The sequence below is a fragment of the Triticum urartu genome, chromosome 7 (genome assembly GCF_003073215.2).
Source record: "Triticum urartu cultivar G1812 chromosome 7, Tu2.1, whole genome shotgun sequence".
NCBI lineage: Eukaryota > Viridiplantae > Streptophyta > Magnoliopsida > Poales > Poaceae > Triticum > Triticum urartu.
Genome location: NC_053028.1, coordinates 347296122 through 347322226, shown reverse-complemented (window position 1 = coordinate 347322226; position 26105 = coordinate 347296122).

Genomic DNA, 26105 nt, shown 5'->3' with positions numbered 1-26105 from the left:
AGAAACTATTACTTATAATGTTGATCCTATTGTTCCTACTGCTTAAATTGAGAAACCACGTTTTCCTGTTAGAATAAAGGATCATGCTAAAGCTTCAACTGTGGTTCATAAGATTTATACAAGAACACCTACACCCCCTGAGAAAATTAAAGTTGAACCTAGTATTGCTATGGTTAAAGATCTCTTGGTCGATAATATTGATGGGCATGTTATATTTCTGTGATGAAGCTGCTAGAATTGCTAAACCCGATACTAAATATAAACATAGACATGTTGTTGGCATGCCTGTTGTTTCCGTTAAAATTGGAGATCATTGTTATCATAGCTTATGTGATGTGGATGCTAGTGTGAGTGCATTTCCTTATACCTTGTACCAAGAAATTATGAATGATATTTCACCTGCTGTGATAGAAGATATTGATGTTACTATTAAGCTTGCCAATAGAGATACTATTTCACCAATTGGGATTGTTAGAGATGTTGAAGTCTTGTGTGGGAAAATTTAATACCCTACTGATTTTCTTGTTCTTGCTTCTCCACAAGATAACTTTTGTCCCATTATATTTGGTAGACCTTCTTGAATACTGTTAATGCTAAGATAGACTACGAGAAAGATATTGTTACTGTTGGTTTAGGGAATATGTCTCATGATTTTAGTTTCTCTAAATTTTGTAGACAACCCCATGATAAAGAATTTCCTAGTAAGGATGAAATTATTGGTCTTGCTTCTATTGCCATGCCTCCTACTGATCCTTTAGAACAATATTTGCTAGACCATGAAAATGATATGTTTATGAATGAAAGAAGGGAAATAGATGAAATTTTCTTTAATCAGGGGCCTATTTTGAAACACAATTTGCTTGTTGAAATCCTTGGGGACCCTCCTCCACCCAAGGGTGATCCCGTGTTTGAACTTAAACAATTACCTGATACTTTGAAATATGCTTATCTTGATGAAAAGAAGATATATCATGTTATTATTAGTGCTAACCTTTCAGAGCATGAAGAAAAGAAATTATTGAAAACTCTGAAGAAGCACCGTGCCGCTATTGGATATACTCTTGATGATCTTAAGGGCATCAGTCCCACTCTATGTCAGCACAAAATTAAATGGGAGCCTGATGCTAAACTAGTTGTTGATCATCAACGACGGTTAAATCCCAAGATGAAAGAAGTAGTAAGAAATGAAATACTAAAGCTTCTGGAGGCAGGTATAATTTATCCCTAAGAAGTGAGGTATTACTGTTGTTCCTAATGATAAAAATGAATTGATTCCACGAAGAATTGTTACAGGTTATATAATGGTAATTGATTTTCGCAAATTGAATAAAGCTACTAGAAAAGATCATTACCCTCTACCTTTTGTTGATCAAATGCTAGAAAGACTATCCAAACATACACATTTTTGTTTCCTAGATGGTTATTCTGGTTTTTCTCAAATACTTGTGTCAAAAGATGATCAGGAGAAGACTACTTTTACTTGCCCTTTCGATACCTTTTCTTATAGATGTATGCCTTTTGGTTTATGCAATGCACCTACTACCTTTCAAAGATGTATGACTGCTATATTCTCTGATTTTTGTGAAAAGATTGTTGAGGTTTTCATGGATGATTTCTCCATTTACGGAGCTTCTTTTGATGATTGCTTAAGCAACCTTGATCAAGTTTTGTAGAGATGTGAAGAAACTAATCTTGTCTTGTATTGGGAGAAGTGCCACTTTATGGTTAATGAAGGTATTGTCTTGGGGCATAAAATTTCTGAAAGAGGTATTAAAGTTGATAAAGCTAAAGTAGATGCTATTGAAAAGATGCCGTGTCCTAAAGATATCAAAGGTATAAGAAGTTTCTTTGGTCATGTTGGTTTCTATAGGAGGTTTATTAAAGACTTCTCTAAAATTTCTAGGCCTCTCACTAACCTCTTACAAAAAGATGTTCCTTTTGTTTTTGATGATGATTGTGTAGAAGCATTTGAAATACTTAAGAAAGCCTTGATTTCTGCTCCTATTGTTCAGCCACCTGATTGGAATTTACCCTTTGAAATTATGTGTGATGCTAGTGATTATGCTGTAGGTGTTGTTCTAGCACAAAGAGTTGATAAGAAGTTGAATGTTATTCATTATGCTAGTAAAACTCTAGATAGTACCTAGAGAAATTATGCTACTACTGAGAAAGAATTTTTAGCAGTTGTTTTTGCTTGTTGATTCGAAAGTAAGAGTTCACACTGATCATGCTGCTATTAAATACCTTATGGAAAAGAAAGATACCAAACCTAGACTTATTAGATAGGTTCCCTTGTTACAAGAATTGATTTGCATATTATTGATAGAAAGGGAGCTGAGAACCACATTGCAGACAACTTGTCTAGGTTAGAGAATGTTCTTGATGACCCACTGCCTTTTGATGATAGCTTTCCTGATGAACAATTAGCTATCATAAATGTTGGGGAACGCAGTATTACAAAAAAATTACTTACGATCATGCAAGATCTATCTAGGAGATGCATAGCAACAAGATGGGAGGGTGTGTCCACGTACCCTCGTAGACAGAAAGCGGAAGCGTTTAGTAACGTGGTTGATGTAGTCGAACGTATTCGCGATCCAACTGATCCATGCACCGAATGTATGGCACCTCCATGTTCAGCACACGTTCAGCTCAATGACATCCCTCGAGCTCTTGATCCATTTGAGGATGAGGGAGAGTTTCGTCAGCACGACGGCGTGGTGATGGTGATGATGAAGTTACTGGCACGGGGCTTCGCCTAAGCACTACGACGATATGACCGAGGTGTGTAATTGTGGAGGGGGGCGCTGCACACGACTAGGAACAATTGATGTGTGTTCTAGGGGTGCCCTCCCCACGTATATAAAGGAGGGAGAGGGAGGGAGGCAGCCTAGGGCATGCCCAAGTAGGTGGAATCCTACTTGGGCCCCTAGTCCAATCCCCCCTTACCATATTTGGAAAAGACGGAAAGGAAGGAGGGGGGAGGGGAAGGAAGTAGGGGTCCTACTTCATACTTTCCTTTTCCTCCTCTCCTTTCCGTTTCTCCCCACGTGGCTGGACCTATAGGGGGCGCACCAGCCCCTTGTGGGCTGGTGTGTTCCCTTACTTGGCCCATTAAGCCCATATCTTTGTCGGGGTTGCCCGGAACCCCTTCCGGTGACCCGGTATCACCCGGAACACTTCCAGTGTCCAAATATCATCGTCCTATATATGAATCTTTACCTATCGACCATTTCGAGACTCCTCGTCAAGTCCGTGATCTCATACGGGACTTCGAACAAACTTCGGTCATCAAATCACATAACTCATAATACAAATCGTCATTGAACGTTAAGCATGCGGACCCTACGGGTTCGAGAACTTTGTAGACATGACCGAGACACATCTCCGGTCAATAACCAATAGCAGAACTTGGATGCTCATATTTTCTCCTACATATTCTACGAATATCTTTATCGGTCAAACCGCATAACAATATACGTCATTCCAGGTATGTTACTTGTCCGAGATTCGATCGTCAGTATCATCATACCTAGTTCAATCTCGTTACCGGCAAGTCTATTTACTCGTTCTGTAATGCATCATCCCGCAACTAACTCATTAGTCACATTGCTTGCAAGGCTTATAGTGATGAGCATTACCGAGAGGGCCCAGAGATAGCTCTCCGATACACGGAGTGACAAATCCTAATCTTGATCTATGCCAACTCAACAAACACCATCGGAGACACTTATAGAGAATATTTATGTTCACCCAGTTATGTTGTGACGTTTGATAGCACACAAAGTGTTCTCCAGTATTCGGGAGTTGCATAATCTCATAGTCAGAGGAATATGTATAGGTAATGAAGAAAGCAATAGCAATAAACCTATATGATCATTATGCTAAGCTAATGAATGGGTCTTGTCCATCACATCATTCTCTAATGATGTGACCCCGTTTATCAAATGACAACACATGTCTATGGTTAGGATACTTAGCCATCTTTGATTAATGAGCTAGTCAAGTAGAGGCATACTAGGGACACTCTATTTGTCTATGTATTCACACATGTACTAGGTTTCCGGTTAATACAATTCTAGCATGAATAATAACCATTTATCATGATATAAGGAAATATAAATAACTACTTTATTATTGCCTCTAGGGCATATTTCCTTCAGTCTCCCACTTGCACTAGAGTCAATAATCTAGTTCACAGCATCATGTGATTTAACACCAATAGTTCACATCTTTATGTGATTAGTTCACATCTCCATGTGACTAACACCCAAAGGGTTTACTAAAGTCAGTAATCTAGTTCACATCACTATGTGATTAACACCCAAAGATTACTAAGGTGTGATCATGTTTTGCTTGTGAGAGAAGTTTAGTCAACGGGTCTGCCACATTCAGAGCTGTATGTATTTTGCAAATTTTCTATGTCTACAATGCTCTGCATGGAGCTACTCTAGCTAATTGCTCCCACTTTCAATATGTATCCAGATTGAGACTTAGAGTCATCCAGATCAGTGTCAAAGCTTGCATCGATGTAACCCTTTATGACAAACTTTTTGTCACCTCCATAACCGAGAAACATGTCCTTATTCCACTAAGGATAATCTTGACCGATGTCCAATGATCTACTCCTGGATCACTATTGTGCCATTTTGCCAAACTCATGGTGAGGTACACAATAGGTCTGGTACACAACATAGAACACTTTATAGAACCTATGACTGAGGCATAGGGAATGACTTTTCATTCTCTTTCTATTTTCTGCCATGGTCGGGTTTTGAGTCTTTACTCAATTTCACACCTTGCAACACATGCAAGAACTCCTTCTTTGACTGTTCCATTTTGAGCTACTTCAAAAAACTTGTCAAGGTATGTACTCATTGAAAAAACTTATCAAGCGTAACATATGTAAGCGGCTTCACCGAGGTCTTTCTTTGAAAAACTCCTTTCAAACACTCCTTTATGCTTTCTAGAAAATTCCACATCATTTCTGATCAACAATATGTCATTCACATATACTTATCAGAAATGTTGTAGTGCCCCTGTCAGTGTCAAAAACAGCGAATATTAGGTAGGGGGTCCCGAACTATGCGTCTAAGGTTGATGGTAATAGGATAAAGGGGACACGATGTTTATCCAGGTTCAGGACCTCTCTACGGAGGTAATACCCTACTTCCTGCTTGATTGATCTTGACGAATATGAGTATTACAAGAGTTGATCTACCTCGAGATCGTAATGGCTAAAACCCTAAAAGTCTAGCTTATGTGATTATGATTGTCCCTACGGACTAAACCCTTCGGCTTATATAGACACCGTAGGGTACTAGGGTTATACAAGGTGGGTTATAGAGAAAGGAATCTTCATATCCGAATGCCAAGCTTGCCATCCATGCCAAGGAGAGTCCCATCAGGACACGGGTGAGAGTCTTCAGTCTTGTATCTTCGTAGCCCATCAGTCCGGCCCATGTCCAACAGGCCGGATGCCCGAGGACCCCTTAGTCCAGGACTCCCTCAGTAGCGCCTGAACCAAGCTTCAATGACGAGGTGTCTCGCGCACAGATTATATTCGGCATTGCAAGGCGGGTTCCTCCTCCGAATACTCCAAAATAGCCTTTGAACACAAAGAACCTGTCTGGATTTGCAAATCAAGTACCACACACCACCACAGAGAATATAATATTTCACGAGTCCAATCTGCTGACAACCTTTTTGTAACTTGACATTACGTCCCTACCCGGTTATTATTTCGAACCATTTTTAGCTTGTCGCTCCATGTTTTGAGACGCAATTTTATTGGCACGTCTTGTTGAAGCAGAGATCGTGTCCCCTTATCGTGGGAATCTCATCAATACGGGTGTGGGTATCACAACCGTTCTGTTGGCATGATTCCTTAGGAATAGGCAGGTCTTAAGGCCTAGGAGGAGACGCTCGATATTCATCGTCTTTATAACGGGGCTGCGACCCGGCTTTCTCCTTTACGCAAACCCTTTCCTCAACCTCTCCAACCTCGAGTTTCAGCAACCAAGGTTCAATCTAAGTGCTTCGAGCTTCCCAGTCATGTCCGGACTCAGCCTTCAAGGCCGGTGGGTGGCTTCCTCTATCATAGAGGAGGATATCGCGGAACTCCGGGCGGCAAGGTACCTGACCGCGGAAATCCCCCACAGGCTTCCTTCTCAAGGGCAGGTTATTCCTACTCCCAAATCCGGCAAGAGGGTTGTATTCATCTCCCACTTCCTCCGAGGGCTAGGGTTCGCTCTTCACCCCTTTGTTCGGGGGCTCATGTTCTATTACGGGCTAGATTTTCACGATCTAGCCCCGGATTCTTTTCTTCTCACCTTGGTGTTCATCATCATGTGCTAGGCCTTTCTCCGTATTCCCCCACACTTCGGCTTATGGCTCAATACCTTTAGTGTGAAGCCGAAGGTGATCGAGGGGAAGCACGTGGAGTGCGGTGGTGCCACGGTGAGCAAACTCACCAACGCCCTCTGGCTAAAAGGATCCATCACAGAATCTTCCAACTTATGGCAGCGGGAGTGGTTTTACATCACCGAACCCCGTGGTACCAAGTGTGCAGCTACACCTGCGTTCTGGTCTAGCCCTCCAATTCAGCTCGCATCATGGATCAACAAGGGGCAAGACTGGGGATCAATCGACAAAGTGCAGACTCTACAGAATCGCATCCGGAGCCTCCTTGAGAAGGACACCGGTCTTATTGACGTGATTCAAGTAATGTTAGTCCGCCGGGTCCTCCCATGCCAGCGACGACCTCTCTGTATGTGGGAGTTTAATCTGGAAGGACCACGAACCCTTCAGCACTTCTTCGGCACAATGCACAGAGGAATGTGGAAGTTATTTTTCGGGACACGAAAACAGTTGCCGGACACTACCGAGGACATCGGCCTTGGCTGCAACCATACGGATACCTCGGTAAGCACTTGACTCCTGAACTGTAACGCCCTCGATGCGGCTATATCTCCCACGTGTCGAAGCACGACTTAGAGGCATAACCGCATTGAAAGCAATGTCGCAAGTGAGGTAATCTTCGCAAACAACCCAGGTAATACAATAGGGGAAAATATACATAGTTGGCTTACAATCGCCACTTCACACAAATACATGAATAAAGAATTACATCAACCAGATACAATCAAGGTCCGACTACGGAACCAAAATAAAAGAAGAACCCCAAATGCGACAAAGGTCCCCGATCGACCCCAACTGGGCTCCACTACTGATCAACTAGAACGAAACAACACAAAGGACAAGATCTTCATCGAGCTCCTCCTGAGCTTGGTTGCGTCATCTGCATGGTTCAACGGCACCTGCAAGCTGGTTTTGGAAGTATCTGTGAGCCACGGGGACTCAGCAATCTCGCACCCTCGCGATCAAAACTATTTAAGCTTATGGGTAAGGTAAATGTATGAGGTGGAGTTGCAGCAAGCGACTAGCATATATGGTGGCTAACATACGCAAATGAGAGCGAGAAGAGAAGGCCAAGCACGGTCGATAAAAATATGATCAAGAAGTGATCCTAAAACAACCTACGTCAAGCATAACTCCAACACCGTGTTCACTTCCCGGACTCCGCCGGAAAGAGACCATCACGGTTACACACGCTGTTGATTCATTTTAAATAAGTTAAGGTTCAAGTTATCTACAACCGGACATTAACAAATTCCCATCTGCCCATAACCGCGGGCACGGCTTTCGAAAGTTCAAATCCCTGCAGGGGAGTCCCAACTTAGCCCATGACAAGCTCTCATGGTCAACGAAGGAATAGACCTCCTCCCAAGACGTTCCGATCAGACTCGGTATCTCGGTTCTTCAAGACACTTCGACAGGTTAAAACAAGACCAGCAACACCGCCCGAATGTGCCGACAAATCCCGATAGAAGCTGCACATATCTCTTTCTCAGGGCACACTCAGATTGTCTTAGGTACGGGTAGGCCAGCCCAGAGTTGCCCCTGGTGGCCACCGGCAGCTGACAGGTGGACCAACACTCAGAGGAGCACTGGCCCGGGGGGGTTAAAATAACGATGACCCTTGAGTCTGCAGAACCCAAGGGAAAAAAGGCTAGGTGGCAAATGGTAAAACCAAGGTTGGGCATTGCTGGAAAAGCTTTAATCAAGGCGAACTATCAAGCGGTTCCCATTATAACCCAACCGCGTAAGGAACGCAAAATCCGGGAACATAACACCGATATGACGGAAACTAGGGCGGCAAGAGTGGAACAAAACACTAGGCAAGAGGCCGAGCCTTCCACCCTTTACCAAGTATATAGATGCATTAAGATAACATAGCAATATAATGATATCCCAACAAGTAAATAAATGTTCCAACAAGGAACGGCCTTCGATCTTCACCTGCAACTAGCAACGCTATAAGAGGGGCTGAGCAAAGCGGTAACATAGCCAATCAACGGTTTGCTAGGACATGGTGGGTTAGAGGTTTGACATGGCAATTTGGGAGGCTTGAAAGCAAATGGTAGGCATCGTAGCATTGGCATAGCGAAAGAGCGAGCAATCTAGCATAGCAAAGATAGTAGTGATTTTGAGGGTATGATCATCTTGCCTGCACAGTTGTCAGAGTTGACTGGATCCTCCAAAGAAAACTCAACGGGCTCCTCGTTAGCGAACTCGTCTCCCGGATCTACCCAAAAAAGACAAACAAGCAACAAGGACACAATCAACCACGTGCAAGGGACAAACGTTATGATGCAAAGATGGTATGCTATGCGGGATGCGATGCGGGATGCATATGCAAGATATGACAGGAAATGCAAGAACCTGGCCTCAAATTGTAAATCCAAGTGTGATACTGGAAAGATGATATGAAATCGCTTGAAAACGATATAAATATCATCGGAATCGGAGTTACGGTTTGGAAATGGCAAGCGATTCGAATATGACACCGGTCTGCGATTTACAGCAAGTAGCCATCTAAATGCAATGAGATGAACATGCTACAGCACCCAAACATGACAACAAAATACATGGCAGGGATTCATTCAAGATTCTTAACAAAATTCTAGCACTGAGCTACGGCCAATTCATCCATTAACAGGTTCAAACAAGCATGGAAAAAATGCATATGACAAACAGATTTCAGACTTAGTGAAATTAACACTTGTCTGGAATTTCAGATCAGGTAGCACTCTTCGGAGCACCAAAACTACATGCTACAGGAACTAAACATGGCAAAGTAAAGCATGGCATGGAGCTACTCAAAGAGCTTAACAAAAGTCCCTTAGTGACCTTGAGCCAAAAAGGACAAGAAAATACAATTGCAAGCATGTGAACATAGCAAAAACATAATCAGTTTTCAGACTTAGTGAAAAACTGGCACATGCTGAAACATAACTCAAGTAGGCATGTTTACGAGCTCGATGCTCTCACCAAAGGGCAAGTCATGATAAGCTAAGCATACATACATCAAGAATACACAAAATGCAAGCTAGACATGGCAAAAACAATAGCATAGAATGCACGGATCAACTACAACAACACCGGCAAAATTGCAAACAAGTTGACAATCTGCCCAGATTCACGATGTAGCAAAAGTAGAGCTCGATTGACTCAAGCTAGGGTGCTCCATGATTGCAAACAAAGTCATGGATGGATAGAGAACTACAAGATTAACAAAACATCCTTACTGATCATCCTCAAAAGAGGCACGGATCACTCGGAAACAACATGAACATATGGCCTCATGAGATAAACAGCTCAAGGACTTGGTGGAAATGCTAACTCCCTGAAATCAGAATTAACAAGTGCACCACTTTGCAAGCTTGTACTAGTCACCACACACATCACAAAAATACATGGGTTGCACCTCTGGAAAGATGACAAAACCCTTAACAAAACATATGTAGAACTCACGGGCATAACATGCACACAATAATCATGGCAAAAATGACAAAAAGCTAAATGAAGCAGCAGATCTGACAATTATCTCAAGTAGCCCTCTTCTAACGGCATTTCGGGCATCAAGATAAACTCAAATGAAAATGATGCAATGGAATGAAATGATGTGCTCTCTGAGATTAACATTTTGATATGCTATATGCATGAATCGGATCTACGGATGATGAGTTATGGCATGATGAACAAGGGCACATGAATCTGGGAATTCGGGGACTTAGTAGAAAAATTAGACCTCGCAGGAACCGGGACGAGGAGGACCGGGACGAGGAGATCCGGGCGAGGCGAGGCCGTTTGGTTGGAGGAGGTGGTGGATCTCATCCACCTCGAGTGGATCCGGCCGGAACGGCGAGACGGCGCGCTCCGGTGAGCTTGGACGCCGGCGAGGAGGAGGTCCGGCGATGGCCGCGGCTACAGGCGGCGCGGGGCAGCTCCGGCGGACGGCCGACGAGGAGTGGGCTCGGCGGCGCGGCTACGGCGAGAGGAGCGCGCGGCATGGCGACGGAGCAAGGAGGCAGGCGGCGGCGGCGGGCTCCGGCAAGAAGACGGGGAGGCGCGCCGGCGTGGCGGTCGGCGGCGGCGGGGTGCCACAGCGAAGAGGCGGCGGGGCTGGAGCGGTCCGGTGGCGGCGCGGGCGGTTGGTGGCGAAGGCCGGGCGGCGGGGCGCAGATCCGGGCCCGGGCAGGCCTGCCTCGGGTCTGGCGGGCCGCGGGAGGAGGCGCGGTGAGGTGGGGCGCGGCGCGGGCGACGTGGCACCACGGGATTGGAGGAGGGAGTCGGCGGAGCTGATGTGTCGCCCCGGGATTGGTCCGGGCGACGCGGCTGAGGCGGCGGACATGTCCGGCGCGGACGAATTTGTCCGGCGGCGCGAGGTGGACGAAGGTTAGGGTTTATCTGCGCGAGAATTTCGGAGGGAGACACATATATATAGGTAGAGGGAGCTAGGAGAGTCCAAATGAGGTGCGGTTTTCGGCCACGCGATCGTGACCGAATGCTCTAGATGATGGAGAAGGCTTAGGTGGGTTTTGGGCCAAATTGGAGGGGTGTTGGGCTGCAACACACACGAGGCCTTTTCGGTCCCTCGGTTAACCGTTGGAGTATTAAACGAAGTCCAAATGATATGAAACTTGACAGGCGGTCTACTGGTAGTAAACCAAGGCCGCTTGGTAAGTCTCGGTCCAATCCGGAAATGTTTAATCCCCACACACGAAAGAAAGCTAGAATTGCCAACCGGAGGAGAACGAAGCGCCGGAATGCAAAACGGACAACGGGGAAAATGCTCGAATGCATGAGACGAACACGTATGCAAATGAAATGCACATAATGACAAGGCAACAACATCGAATAATTGGATGACACCTGGCACATCGGTCTCGGGGCGTTACAACACTCCACCACTACGAGAGGATCTCGTCCCGAGATCTAGAATGGCAACGGAGGAACAAACGGAATAGACAAGAGGAGAGGTAAAACTAAGTTGCTTCATTGACAAACGAGTGAAACCAAAGAACCTTGAAAAGGTTGAACAAATTGAAAGAAATAAAACAACGGAGAAGAACAAAGTTGAAAGCACTCCGTTAAGAAAGAGGAATAAGAAAGAACCGATTCGGGTAGCACTTCGGTTGAAAAGAGATGAAGACTTGATGAAATGAGAGCACTTGAGCAAAAGGTACCCAACGCTCCGGTTAAGTGGATAGCCACGAAAAGAACACGATCCAAGATCATGAGAGAAAAGAGCAACATCACAATGGCTCCGGAACAAAAGAATAGAAGATATATAATTGAAATAGAAGAATGGAGAGGAAAATGCCAACTTCTGCCACAAAAGAGCTTGAAAAGGCATCTATAGGAGAAGGGTCGAACGGAGTTGTTGGAAACCAACAATGAAAAGAATAAGCTTGATATGGTCTTATGGATTACATCTCAAATTATGAGGTGGCAACCTGCCACTCACGGGAAAAGAATTGGATTGATATGAATGAGGAGACGAGAAACTTATTTCACCGGGAGGATTAATGAAGAACTTGGAGTATTTATGAGCACCATAGATAGCAACAGTCCTTAGGGATGGCTTTAGGTGAAATATTACACAAGATAACTCCAATGACGAGATTGATGGATTTAAAATATCTCATTCTTGACAACATGTGAATCATGAAAACATGAACTCAAATTATCAAAATGACATAATACCACCTCCAGTAATATGGAAGAAAGAATTGCACTCCGGATAGCAAGAAGAAGAAAACTTGAGTTCCCCTGAAAAGAATCTTGACGAACACTTCGAGAAGGAATTAAATCCTTGATGAACCATCATAAAGAACCTTCATGAAGAACTCTGGTAAACAAAAAGAATGAAAAGAAAGAGGAATTGAAAACACAAGGTGAATCCTTGCAATGATTTAGATAGATATCCGTGATAATTAGAGCTTGGAACTCTGGGAAAGAAAGATGGGCACTTGAAACCAAGAATATTTATGATGACCCATTCTGGAATAAGGAATTAATCACTAGGATGAAGCAAGAATAAGAATTACATTATGGTTGTCCTTCATCAATTAAATTGATGATAAACAATGGATTTGGCACACTACTTATACTCGTAGAAAAGGATTTGATATGATAATGAAGGAACAAAAATCTTGAACGAACCACCGTAAGAATTGAAAATGAGTGAAGAAAAGATAAAGAAACACCGGAAAGAATTATCAAATGAACGAAGAAGCTTGAGGGGATTTAGATACATCAGAACGAAGAGATCAAGAAATGATTAGAGGATATTTGATTGATGCCCCGGCAAGATAGGAGAATGATAACTGACAGCTAAGAATGAATAAACCTGAATAGATGGACTCTGGATAATCAAACTGAGGAGACTTTGAATTTGCACCGGATGGATTAAAAGAATTTTCACGATCAAAACAATTATGAGAGGATGGCCTCGAACTAGAACCATGAATCTCTGAGAGAGCGGATAAGATGTGGAGGAAAAACTCTTCTTCGGTCTTCAAAATCTGAGAATTACGACGAGAAACACTATCATGAATGTTGAGGAACTCCGGAATAAAGAAGAATAGGCAAGTTGAACCAATGATGAAAAGAATTTGACAGATCTTGGAGAAATACATTTGACTGATGATAATTCATTCTTACGTCAAACTTTGAAATGAATTTAGGGTAGCTCCGGGAAAATAAGAAGAGTCAGGTAAGATCCTGGGAAGAGGCCTGTGGGTTAGGGCCCACTCAAAAGAAACAACTATAACTCCCACGATGAATAAAATGGCTTGAAAGAGATAACAACCTCAAAATATCTTGGATGGAATGATAATTGAGACACAAATCCTCTTAGACATAATCAGCACTTCGGAACAAATGAATAGCAAGAAATGACTAAATGTGAGGTGCACCGGCATGAGAAGGCATTTGAAATACGGAAAAGAATATGATCAACACCGAAAGCTTGAATTAACTCCACCGTAGAAGAAAAGAATGAAGAATGATGAACTTGAATCTCCGTTAGCATCTTCTTGAGAATCACCGGATAAGAACATGAAGGAAATAGAATGGAGGGACTTTCATCAATAAAATGGATAGTGATTAAGGAATCTGAATATAAAAAAAAAGGGGGGGGGGGGGGGGGAAAAACAAAGACAACTTGAAAACGGATGAAGCAAACAACGTTGATGAAAACTGAGATTGGATCTTGCGGATGTTAAAATGATCGGATCCACTTGAAGAGAAAACACGCCGGTGAAACAAGATTGGCATCACAATCTCGATTATCAAGGAGGATTAGTATTCGCATAGGAGTATGAGAACACCACTTAGGAAAGGGATGGAATCAACATTTGACTTTGAAGCAACTCGAATACCAGAACTCAAAACAAAACAAGGATTGGCTTGCAGAATAAGCCGGAACACACATATGATAGAGATTTCGTCCGAAGTTTTCGTGGTGGGGCCTACACGGGCTCGATCATACAGCACCATCATGTACAAGGCAGTGCACATGACATACGAAGCGTCCCCGAGTCGGCATAGCCAAGGACTCTTTAAGACACAATGAGACCACTGTAAAACCAACCGTGAATAGGCGGACCACTAGACGTCGAACCCCAATTTCATATCATACATCTGTCAAGAAGATATCCTAAGAGCTACTTGAGTTCCCACCTATGAAACTCCCGAACCTTTCCGGTTATGCAATCAGGTGTTGGGGATACAGGGGAAGCACAATATCTCACCCAAATCTAGCAAATCCTACATCCAGCTGTATCCATCCTTCAACACATAACCAAGAAACCTTCGGAAACCATCTACCTCAAACTTCGAAAAGCATTCGTTATACAAGTTATGGCGATACTCCCGAACTCCCGCCCCAGTACTAGGTGACGTCGAGGTTATCTCACCAACGAACTGCATAAAAGAGATTTTCGATGTCGGCATACTAAACTCAGGTATTCCAGAATTGCAACGATAAAATTATGATGACAACACCTCAGAGCTCAACTCCCCGGGACACTTCCACAAAACCCCTGACAGGAGGCACCAAGACAATGTTCTCATCATAAAACCATCGGAACGATTCCAAGATACCCGCGTGATCCTAAAAAAATTTAGTGAAATTTGAGAAGAGAAGAGTCAAAACTCTACGTCAGGATGCCTCACCAGAGCGTTGAAGGGACTGAGGAGTAAAAGAATTCCTAAACTCTCCGATATATAATTCCTAAATGACTCAAAACATTTTTCTAGACACAACTCGGCCGCTAAAAACGATCAAGCAATGGGGCTCCTAAAGTCGGGGAAGGCTCTGATTACCAACTTGTAACGCCCTCGATGCGGCTATATCTCCCACATGTCGAAGCACGACTTAGAGGCATAACCGCATTGAAAGCAATGTCGCAAGTGAGGTAATCTTTGCAAACAACCCAGGTAATACAATAGGGGAAAATATACATAGTTGGCTTATAATCGCCACTTCACACAAATACATGAATAAAGCATTACATCAACCAGATACAATCAAGGTCCGACTACGGAACCAAAATAAAAGAAGAACCCCAAATGCGACAAAGGTCCCCGATCGACCCCAACTGGCCTCCACTACTGAGCAACTAGAACGAAACAACACAAAGGACAAGATCTTCATCGAGCTCCTCCTAAGCTTGGTTGCGTCATCTGCACGGTTCAACGGCACCTGCAAGCTGGTTTTGGAAGTATCTGTGAGCCACGGGGACTCAGCAATCTCGCACCCTCGCGATCAAAACTATTTAAGCTTATGGGTAAGGTAAAGGTATGAGGTGGAGTTGCAGCAAGCGACTAGCATATATGGTGGCTAACATACGCAAATGAGAGCGAGAAGAGAAGGCCAAGCACGGTCGATAAAAATATGATCAAGAAGTGATCCTAAAACAACCTACGTCAAGCATAACTCCAACACCGTGTTCACTTCCCGGACTCCGCCGGAAAGAGACCATCACGGTTACACACGCTGTTGATTCATTTTAAATAAGTTAAGGTTCAAGTTATCTACAACCGGACATTAACAAATTCCCATCTGCCCATAACCGCGGGCACGGCTTTCGAAAGTTCAAATCCCTGCAGGGGAGTCCCAACTTAGCCCATGACAAGCTCTCACGGTCAACGAAGGAATAGACCTCCTCCCAAGACGTTCCGATCAGACTCGGTATCTCGGTTCTTCAAGACACTTCGACAGGTTAAAACAAGACCAGCAACACCGCCCGAATGTGCCGACAAATCCCGATAGGAGCTTCACATATCTCTTTCTCAGGGCACGCTCAGATTTTCTTAGGTACGGGTAGGCCAGCCCAGAGTTGCCCCTGGTGGCCACCGGCAGCTGGCAGGTGGACCAACACTCAGAGGAGCACTGGCCCGGGGGGGTTAAAATAACGATGACCCTTGAGTCTGCAGAACCCAAGGGAAAAAAGGCTAGGTGGAAAATGGTAAAACCAAGGTTGGGCATTGCTGGAAAAGCTTTAATCAAGGCGAACTATCAAGCGGTTCCCATTATAACCCAACCGCGTAAGGAACGCAAAATCCGGGAACATAACACCGATATGAAGGAAACTAGGGCGGCAAGAGTGGAACAAAACACTAGGCGAGAGGCCGAGCCTTCCACCCTTTACCAAGTATATAGATGCATTAAGATAACATAGCAATATAATGATATCCCAACAAGTAAATAAATGTTCCAACAAGGAACGGCCTTCGATCTTCACCTGCAACTAGCAACGCTATAAGAGGGGCTGAGCAAAGCGGTAACATAGCCAATCAACGGTTTGCTAGGACATGGTGGGTTAGAGGTTTGACATGGCAATTTGGGAGGCTTTAAAGCAAATGGTAGGCATCGTAGCATTGGCATAGCGAAAGAGCGAGCAATCTAGCATAGCAAAGATAGTAGTGATTTCGAGGGTATGATCATCTTGCCTGCACAGTTGTCAGAGTTGATTGGATCCTCCAAAGCAAACTCAACGGGCTCCTCATTAGCGAACTCGTCTCCCAGATCTACCCAAACAAGACAAACAAGCAACAAGGACACAATCAACCACGTGCAAGGGACAAACGTTATGATGCAAAGATGGTATGCTATGCGGGATGCATATGCAAGATATGACAGGAAATGCAAGAACCTGTCCTCAACTTGGAAATCCAAGTGTGCCACTGGAAATATGAGATGAAATCGCTTGAAAACGATATAAAGATCATCGGAATCGGAGTTACGGTTTGGAAATGGCAAGCGATTCGAATATGACACCGGTCTGCGATTTACAGCAAGTAGCCATCTAAATGCAATGAGATGAACATGCTACAGCACCCAAACATGACAACAAAATACATGGCAGGGATGCATTCAAGATTCTTAACAAAAGTCTAGCAGTGAGCTACGGCCAATTCATCCATTAACAGGTTCAAACAAGCATGGAAAAAATGCATATGACAAACAGATTTCAGACTTAGTGAAATTAACACTTGTGTGGAATTTCAGATCAGGTAGCACTCTTCGGAGCACCAAAACTACATGCTACAGGAACTAAACATGGCAAAGTAAAGCATGGCATGGAGCTACTCAAAGAGCTTAACAAAAGTCGCTTAGTGACCTTGAGCCAAAAAGGATCATAAAATACAATTGCAAGCATGTGAACATAGCAAAAACATAATCAGTTTTCAGACTTAGTGAAAAACTGGCACATGCTGAAACATAACTCAAGTAGGCATGTTTATGAGCTTGATGCTCTCACCACAGGGCAAGTCATTATAAGCTAAGCATACATACATCAATAATACACAAAATGCAAGCTAGACATGGCAAAAACAACACCGGCAAAATTGCAAACAAGTTGACAATCTGCCCAGATTCACGAAGTAGCAAAAGTAGAGCTCGATTGACTCAAGCTAGGGTGCTCCATGATTGAAAACAAAGTCATGGATGGATAGAGAACTACAAGATTAACAAAACATCCTTACTGATCATCCTCAAAAGAGGCATGGATGGCCTCATGAGATAAACAACTCAAGGACTTGGTGGAAATGCTAAGTCCCTGAAATCAGAATTAACAAGTGCACCACTTTGCAAGCTTGTACTAGTCACCACACACATCACAAAAATACATGGGTTGCACCTCTGGAAAGATGACAAAACCCTTAACAAAACATATGTAGAACTCACGGGCATAACATGCACACAATAATCATGGCAAAAATGACAAAAAGCTAAATGAAGCAGCAGATCTGACAATTATCTCAAGTAGCCCTCTTCTAATAGCATTTCGGGCATCAAGATGAACTCAAATGAAAATGATGCAATGGAATGAAATGATGTGCTTTCTGAGATTAACATTTTGATATGCTATATGCATGAATCGGATCTACGGATGATGAGTTATGGCATGATGAACAAGGGCACATGAATCTGGGAATTCGGGGACTTAGTAGAAAAATTAGACCTCGCGGGAACCGGGACGAGGAGGACCCAGGACGAGGAGATCCGGGACGAGGAGATCCGGGCGAGGCGAGGCCTTTTGGTTGGAGGAGGTGGTGGATCTCATCCACCTCGAGTGGATCCGGCCGGAACGGCGAGACGGCGCGCTCCGGCGAGCTTGGACGCCGGCGAGGAGGAGGACTGGCGATGGCCGCGGCTACGGGCGGCGCGGGGCAGCTCCGGCGGACGGCCGGCGAGGAGTGGGCTCGATGGTGCGGCTACAGCGAGAGGAGCGCGCGGCATGGCGGCGGAGCAAGGAGGCAGGCGGCGGCGGCGGGCTCCGGCGAGAAGACGGGGAGGCGCGCCGGCGCGGCGGTCGGCGGCGGCGGGGTGCCACGGCGAAGAGGCGGCGGGGCTGGAGCGGTCCGGTGGCGGCGCGGGCGGTTGGTGGCGAAGGCCGGGCGGCGGGGCGCAGATCCGGGCCCGGGCGGGCCTGCCTCGGGTCCGGCGGGCCACGGGAGGAGGCGCGGTGAGGTGGGGCGCGGCGCGGGCGACGTGGCACCGCGGGATTGGAGGAGGGTGTCAGCGGAGCTGATGTGTCGCCCCGGGATTGGTCTGGGCGACGTGGCTGAGGCGGCAGACATGTCCGGCGCGGACGAATTTGTCCGGCGGCGCGAGGTGGACGAAGGTTAGGGTTTATCTGCGCGAGAATTTCGGAGGGAGACACATATATATAGGTAGAGGGAGCTAGGAGAGTCCAAATGAGGTGTGGTTTTCGGCCACGCGATCGTGATCGAACGCTCTAGGTGATGGAGAAGTCTTACGTGGGTTTTGGGCCAAATTGGAGGGGTGTTGGGCTGCAACACACACGAGGCCTTTTCTGTCCCTCGGTTAACCGTTGGAGTATCAAACGAAGTCCAAATGATACGAAACTTGATAGGCGGTATACCGGTAGTAAACCAAGGCCGCTTGGCAAGTCTCGGTCCAATACGGAAATGTTTAATCCCCACACACGAAAGAAAGCTAGAATTGACCACCGGACGAGAACGAAGCGCCGGAATGCAAAACGGACAACGGGGAAAATGCTCGAATGCATGAGACGAACATGTATGCAAATGAAATGCACATGATGACATGATATGCAATGCAAGACACGCAAGCAATGACAAGGCAACAACAACGAATAACTGGACGACACCTGGCACATCGGTCTCGGGGCGTTACATGAACACAGCTTAATGAAATATCCCGTGATAAGATACTGAGAAAATCATCTTTTTCCAGGGCTTGACGAAGAAGGCGGAGCGGATTAGGTGTTCGGCCCCTCTTCCCGAAGATTTAGCTAGTCCTATGTTAACGAGGATGCTGGTCCCGACACCGTTCCAGGTGCCGGTGAAAGAGGACAATGAGGAGAGCGGGAAGGCCAAAGGTGGCCTCCATTACCAAGGTACACGAAACACTGTGTCCGGGGAGGTTAAGGTTCCCTCTTCTAAAGATAAAGGAGAAGGAGAAGCTGACATCCTTCCTCCCCATGGTAAGAAAAGAGCCGCCCCGAAGGTTGGGAGGTAAAGGCTCCTAGGCGGGGTAAGACACTCCTATCAGACGGTTCGGGCTCGGAAGATGATGTTGTCGCACAGTTCCTCCATAAGGACAAGCCTTTAGCCGGAGCGTAAGTGAACAAGAGTGTTTTTAAACATATCCCGTTTCTTTTCCCGTCACAAGGATAACATCTAGAATACATGTTTTGTAGTCCGGTACGCAGTCTTCCTCAACAATACTCTTCGGGGGATCTTCTTCCGGAGATGATGGAAAGCAAAATGCCTGCACAGGATTCCTCGCCCAATAGGGTGGACGACTTCGAGGTGTCGTCTCGGAGGATCTCTCCCGATCAACAAGTGGTGCAGAGGATAATGAAGACAACGCCCCAAGGTGAAACATCGGTCGCCCAGGGTTCGGGGTGTGTGGAGATGAACAATAAAGGCCTCGGACTATCCGTCTTACAGCCGGAGACGACTCTAGGGTCGGATAAACACATCCCTTCAAATGGAGTCCAGGCTCCCACAGCTGCTTCCCGGGATCCGAAGGCGCCGGATACACTGATGGACATGTTGCGATATTCGTCTGTCTTGGAGGAACATCGTACCTTGATGGGTACGGTGGTTGAGAGGATTATGTCTGCGAAAAGTGGATTGAATGTAGCTTTCAAGGCCTGCTAAGAGGCTTTGAGGTACGTAATGTAATATTTTTATTGTCCTCTATACGCAAAAGGCACCTGTGTATAGATAGTAGCCCCTGAGACTCTGGTTAGCATCCAAAAGGAGGCAATCAGAGGGTCAAAAAAGATATGCCCAGGAAATAATCTGATTAATTGGAACACAGGATGCTACATCCACGACGACTGCATACTCTACAGAGGTCGCGGGTCTGGAGCAAAAACTTGATGTGGCGAATGACGACATCGTGCTTATTAACAGGCGGCTCGACGAAGCGCAAGGTATGTTTTGAGGTGGTCAGTGTATGTATGTATAATAACATGAGCACGAATCTAAGTATTATATACTGAGACACATAACTGCAGATAGTGTTTCCACGGAGGAGGCCCTTCGGGCTGAACTTGCCCGAGCCAAGGAGCAAGCCCAGATGAGTAATGTGGCTGCCCAGAAGGCAGCTGATGAGTTAAAAGCCGAACAGGCTGCTTGGCGGCAGTGCGAGGAGAGAATGTCTACCATGGCGCGCGAGCTAAAGGAAGACATTGTCTAGTGTGAGTTCCTGGAGAGGGATAACAAAGCCAAAACGGCTGATCTCAACAATGCCTTATGAGAGGCGAGGGAAGCATGATTCGAGTCAAGGGCAGCTCGGGAGGAGATCCGGCAAGCTGGGGAGACAGCGGCCGGTAAGCCTTTCTTATTACAGACTAATTCGGCGATCCGAAATATGCCCCGCTTAATCAAATGTGGAGCTGTCCAGACGCATTCTTGGACTTGCCGAAGAGCGCCTCTGATGCAGCGCAATTTTACCAAGCGCAAGAGGGGTATGCAACGGAGGCACTTTTCTGGACACAATTCGGCACACCAAGGCGCCCCCTATTGCTGAACGAACAGATGGCCTAGTGGGCCGAGCTCCACAAGATATCTGGTTCTGCCATGAAGGACGTTGTGGTCCGGTTGTGGCCGACTGAACCAATTCCGAATAGCTATTTCGGTTTGGTGTAGTGGCTTATGGATGTGGTGCCGCGTATCGATGCCGTGAAGCAATCGGCATGCATTGAAGATGAACGGATGGCCTTTGCTCGTGTCAAGACGTATTGGGCGAAGATGAAGGCCACTGATATTGCAGCGAAGAGTCCGCCCGAGGGCAAGGACAAACACACGCCGGAGCATTATTTTGAAGATGTCCTAGAGGGCGCCCGCTTAATAGAGGTTCAGTGCTCAAAGGATATAGTCTTTGAGTGAATGTGCCGAAATTGTAAAAACAATATGATGATATTTTTAAGGATATGCCTAAAAGTTTTGGCTCCTCCTGTGCGGCCGTTTTTGTATAATCTAAAAGTTTTCCAGTCGTCGGCTTCAGCCCCCTCGCATAAAATACGGGGGTGTTCGGAAAAGCACTTGATCACTCTTGACCCACCGTCTTGGTCCGTGAAGGAGGTGTCAATGCGGCGAACTAGGCAATCAGACTATATGGCTTTAACACTTTCACTTAGCCATAGGAGTTTGACGGTGGGTCTACGATATATCCCATGGTATGTGCGTGGTTATCCGAATATGGTGCGTTACATAGTTGACCAGAAGAACAATCCTTCGTGTAATACAGAAGGAATTGCGAAAGATTTTGATAAGTCATCGAGTGGTTGACCAGCTCTCGCCGCATCATGATAGTCAGTTTTCGGCATTCTCTACTGAGGTGCTCATCCGGATAAACTAGGATACAATCGCTGTAGTTCTCCCTTTACTACCCTAGCTGATAGAGTGGAACGTAAGGTAGTAAGCACAGGAGCCGGGCAACCCAACTATTGACCAAAGACATGATTCCGAGCTAATGCATATAAGGCCGAACTCGTGACGCCAAAGTGTGCTATAAAGCCGTTCGGACTTGCCGGCAATTTATTTGTTCCCATATTGAGCCCCTGGCAATTTATGCCGAGGTGCGTGTGTGAAACAATCGAAGAAGCAAGATTTAGTTCTTTTAGAAAAATTGAATACTGAATACGGATTATGTTCGCTGGGACCTGATTGATACGTCAATTACCATTTTAAGATAATAACGCCACGACCCAGGCTATTTGACATGCCGGCGGTCGAAGGCTGAGGGAGAAGGCACCTTACAGGCTCTAAATAAAGAGTGAGGTCTACTAAGACTTACTTGGACCTCCAGTCGCACGTCTGCGCCGCCTTGCCTCGGTGAACGGACTCCTTTAGCAGGAGTAGCCTTTGGGTAGGTGAACAAAGTCGAACTCCGAAAGAGTCCGTAAAATGACCAGTCTTTGAGCCACCTGTGGTAAAAGATAAAAAATAGTTAGGAAAGAAAAGAAAAGGCGGCCATGGGAGAGCTTGTAGGCCTGTCCGTATTGTCCCTTTGCCGATGACCAGGGTATGCTAAGTGCATCAGTACGTATGCGCGATACAAACTTCGCGGGTGTATGAGGCGAACGATGGAGGCCGAACTACTACTCCAGCTCTAAGAATTATCGGGCCCATTTAATAGAGGCCAGCGGCTTAATGGCCAATGAGATATGCGGCTTGATGAGGCCGCTTGGTACTTCGACTGTGGCAGCCGTAGTATGACCCTCCGTACGGAGGGAGTGTTCTGTATTTCCGTTTACTGCGGAACGGGACAATATCAAAGGTCAACCCTTCGCTTCGGAAGTTGTTCGGCGAACCGAAAACGACTTCTAATGTGATGGATCCCCTATAGTGGGCTTCTATGCCGAGTACTGCTCCCTTGAGGGTAGTTGTGGTGGGGCTAGATTCTTGAAGGATCGATGCCCATTTTGCGGACAGTGTCTTGGTAGAGTAGATTAAGGCTACTGCCGTCGTCCATAAGGACTTTCGTGAGATGGAACCCATCGATAATTGGATCGATGATCAGAGCCACCAAACCTTTGGGATGGATATGGCGAAACTTTGGGGGGAACGGCTCTATGACGTATGCGTCTCGAAGGCGCGCCTGTGCTCCCCTGTAGGGGTGTGCGTCATGTATACCATGTTTACAGTTGTTACTTCGGGGGGAATTGTTTCTGACCCCCGGTATTCGGTTGGCGAGTCTCTTCGTCATCGCTGTCACTGGATGGCCCCTTGCCCTTGTGTTCAGCATTAAGCTTGCCCGCTTGTTTGAAGACCCAACAGCTTCTGTTGGTGTGAGTAGCTGGTTTATCGGGGGTGCCATGAATCTGGCAGGGCCGATCCATTATTTTGTCTAGATTGGATGGTCTGTCTCTATTTGCCTTGAATGGCTTTTTCCGTTGTCCGGGTTTGGAGCCGCTGAATCCGGCGTTGACCGCCGTGTCTTGCGTTCTTTCGTTATGATTGCGACGTTTGTGTTTGTTGTGACGTGGCTTGCCGTTGCCGTCTCGGACTTCGGGAGTGCCTGGATTGCTGGCGCTGTTGCTTCTTTGAGCGAGCCAGCTATCTTCTCCTAAGTAAAAGCGGTTCATTAGGGTGGTAAGGGCTGCCATGGATCTTGTTTGTTCTTGACCGAGGTGGCGGGCAAAAGCCACTCATCCCGGACACTGTGTTCGAAGGTCGCTAGGGCTTCGGCGTCCGGACAATCGACAATTTGGTTCTTTTTAATTAGGAATCTAGTCCAAAACTTCTTTGCTGACTCTCCGGGCCGCTGGATGATGTGACTTAAGTCATCGACATCTGGTGGCCGGACATATGTACCTTGGAAGTTATCATGAAAGGCGTCTTCCAGGTCTTCCCAGCTGCCAACGGAGTTCTCTGGAAGGCTGTTTAGCCAGTGCCGCGCTGGTCCCTTTAGTTTTAATGGGAGGTATTTGATGGCGTTGAGATCATCACCGCGGGCCATGTGGATATGGAGGAGAAAATCTTCAATCCATACTGCGGAATCTGTTGTTCCATCGTATGATTCTATATTCATGGGTTTAAACCCTTCTAGGAATTCATGTTCCATTACTTCATCAGTGAAGCAGAGGGGGTGTGCGGCGCCTCTATATCGGGCCACATCATGACGTAGTTCAGATGGATTCCATCTGCGATTTTCGGCTCGGACGTAATTGTGCTTGCCATGTTAGGCTTGATAGCCGTCGTCGCGCATCGGGGCACGCCCCCGCGGTTCGTAGATCGATCTGGCCGTACCTGCTTTATTCTTCAGGTCCTGCTGCAAGTCATATGTATATGCCCGAGATATTCTATCCCTATATTTACAATCAGGTGGTACGGGCTGGTGTTCAGCATGGGTTGCCGCTTTGTCCCGGCCACGTGGTGGTCGGTCAGCCGCATTGTGTGCTGATGGCATGGGCTCCAGCGCCTCGTCACTGAATTGAGGTAGTAATTTCCGCTTCGGGTATCTTTTGAGTGGTCGCTCGAGGCTGTATTCCTCGGCTGTCAGGATGTTAGTCCATCGATCATTAAGAAAATCTTGATTAGCCTGAAGCTGTTGCTGCTTCTTTTTCAGTCTCCTTGCAGTGGCTATTAGTTGTTGCTTAAAGCGCTCATGCTCGAGAGGTTCCTCAGGCATGATAAAGTCTTCATCGCCGAGGCTCACCTCATCCTCGAAGAGTGGAAGATAATTGCTGTCCTCCGAGTCTTCGTGCACGGCATGTTCATCAGGGCTGACTCACCCATCTTCCCGTTCGTCCTGTCCAGAAGTTGGCTCGACGGGGTCTTCATTGTCTTCGGCATCATCTAGAGTATTATTTTCTCCTGTGTCGATATTGCTGTCTTTCTCGTGGCGTGACTTAGAACGGAACCGCTATCGTCGGTGCTTTGGCTGTGTCTCAGGAGGTTTATCTTCCACTGGGTCTTCTTTGTCATCTTCGGTACTTCTTTGGGTGTGTCCACCATGTATACATCGTAGGAGCAGGTGGCCGTCCAGCGCACGGTAAATGGCGGGTCTTGGGCCTGCTCCTCTTCGGCATCGTCGTCCATACCATCGATGTCTCCGGAGTCGTAGTTGAGCATGTCGGTTAGATCTTCGACAGTGGCTATTAAGTGGGAGGTGGGTGGGAAGCGAGATTCCCCGTCATCAACCCCAGTTCAAACCGGATATAATTCAGCTGTGAGTCCCCTGCTAAAGAGACGAGCACATCGCCTAAAGGTGAGTGCCGGAAGATGTCCATGGAACTGAATTCGACGATCGGCGCCAGGTAAGGCTCGTCGGATGCAGATGCATGTAGTTCGGAACCAGTGACCGGAGATGAATCCGGGGGTCCGGTGACGCAGACCTTGCTCGAAGTTGGGTCTGTGTGTGGCTCCAATGCTGCTGAGTCTGCGGCTTCTGTGGCAGGGTTAAGATTCACGTCTTCGGACAGCGCAATCTGCTCCGAATCCAGGGCCAGAGCGCTTATAGGCGCAATCTCCTATGTATGGTCCGATGACAGATTTAGGTCATGTTCATCGTGGTGGTAGGAGGCCGCTTCCATGGGCTCAAATCCGTCAAAGATCAAGTGTCCGCGGGTATCAGCAATGTAGTTCAAGCTTCCAAACCTGGCCTGACGGCCAGGGGCGTAGCTGTCGATCTGCTCTAGATGGCCAAGCGAGTTGGCCCGCAGTGAGAAGCCGCTAAATAGGAAGATCTGGCCAGGGAGAAAGACATCCCCCTGGTAGTGTTGTTGTAAGTGATGGATGGGGCCATCGAACCTTCTGACGACGGCACAGCGGAACTCTCAATGAAAGCACCAATGTCGGTGTCAAAACCGGCGGATCTTGGGTAGGGGGTCCCGAACTGTGCGTCTAAGGTTGATGGTAACAGGGGACAAGGGACATGATGTTTACCCAGGTTCAGGCCCTCTCTATGGAGGTAATACCCTACTTCCTGCTTGATTGATCTTGATGAATACGAGTATTACAAGACTTGATCTACCTCGAGATCGTAATGGCTAAAACCTTAAAAGTCTAGTGTATGTAATTATGATTGTCCCTACGGACTAAACCCTCCGGCTTATATAGACACTGGAGCGGACTAGGGTTATACAAGGTCGGTTACAGAGAAAGGAATCCTCATATCCGAACGCCAAGCTTGCCATCCACGCCAAGGAGAGTCCCATTCGGACACGGGTGAGAGTCTT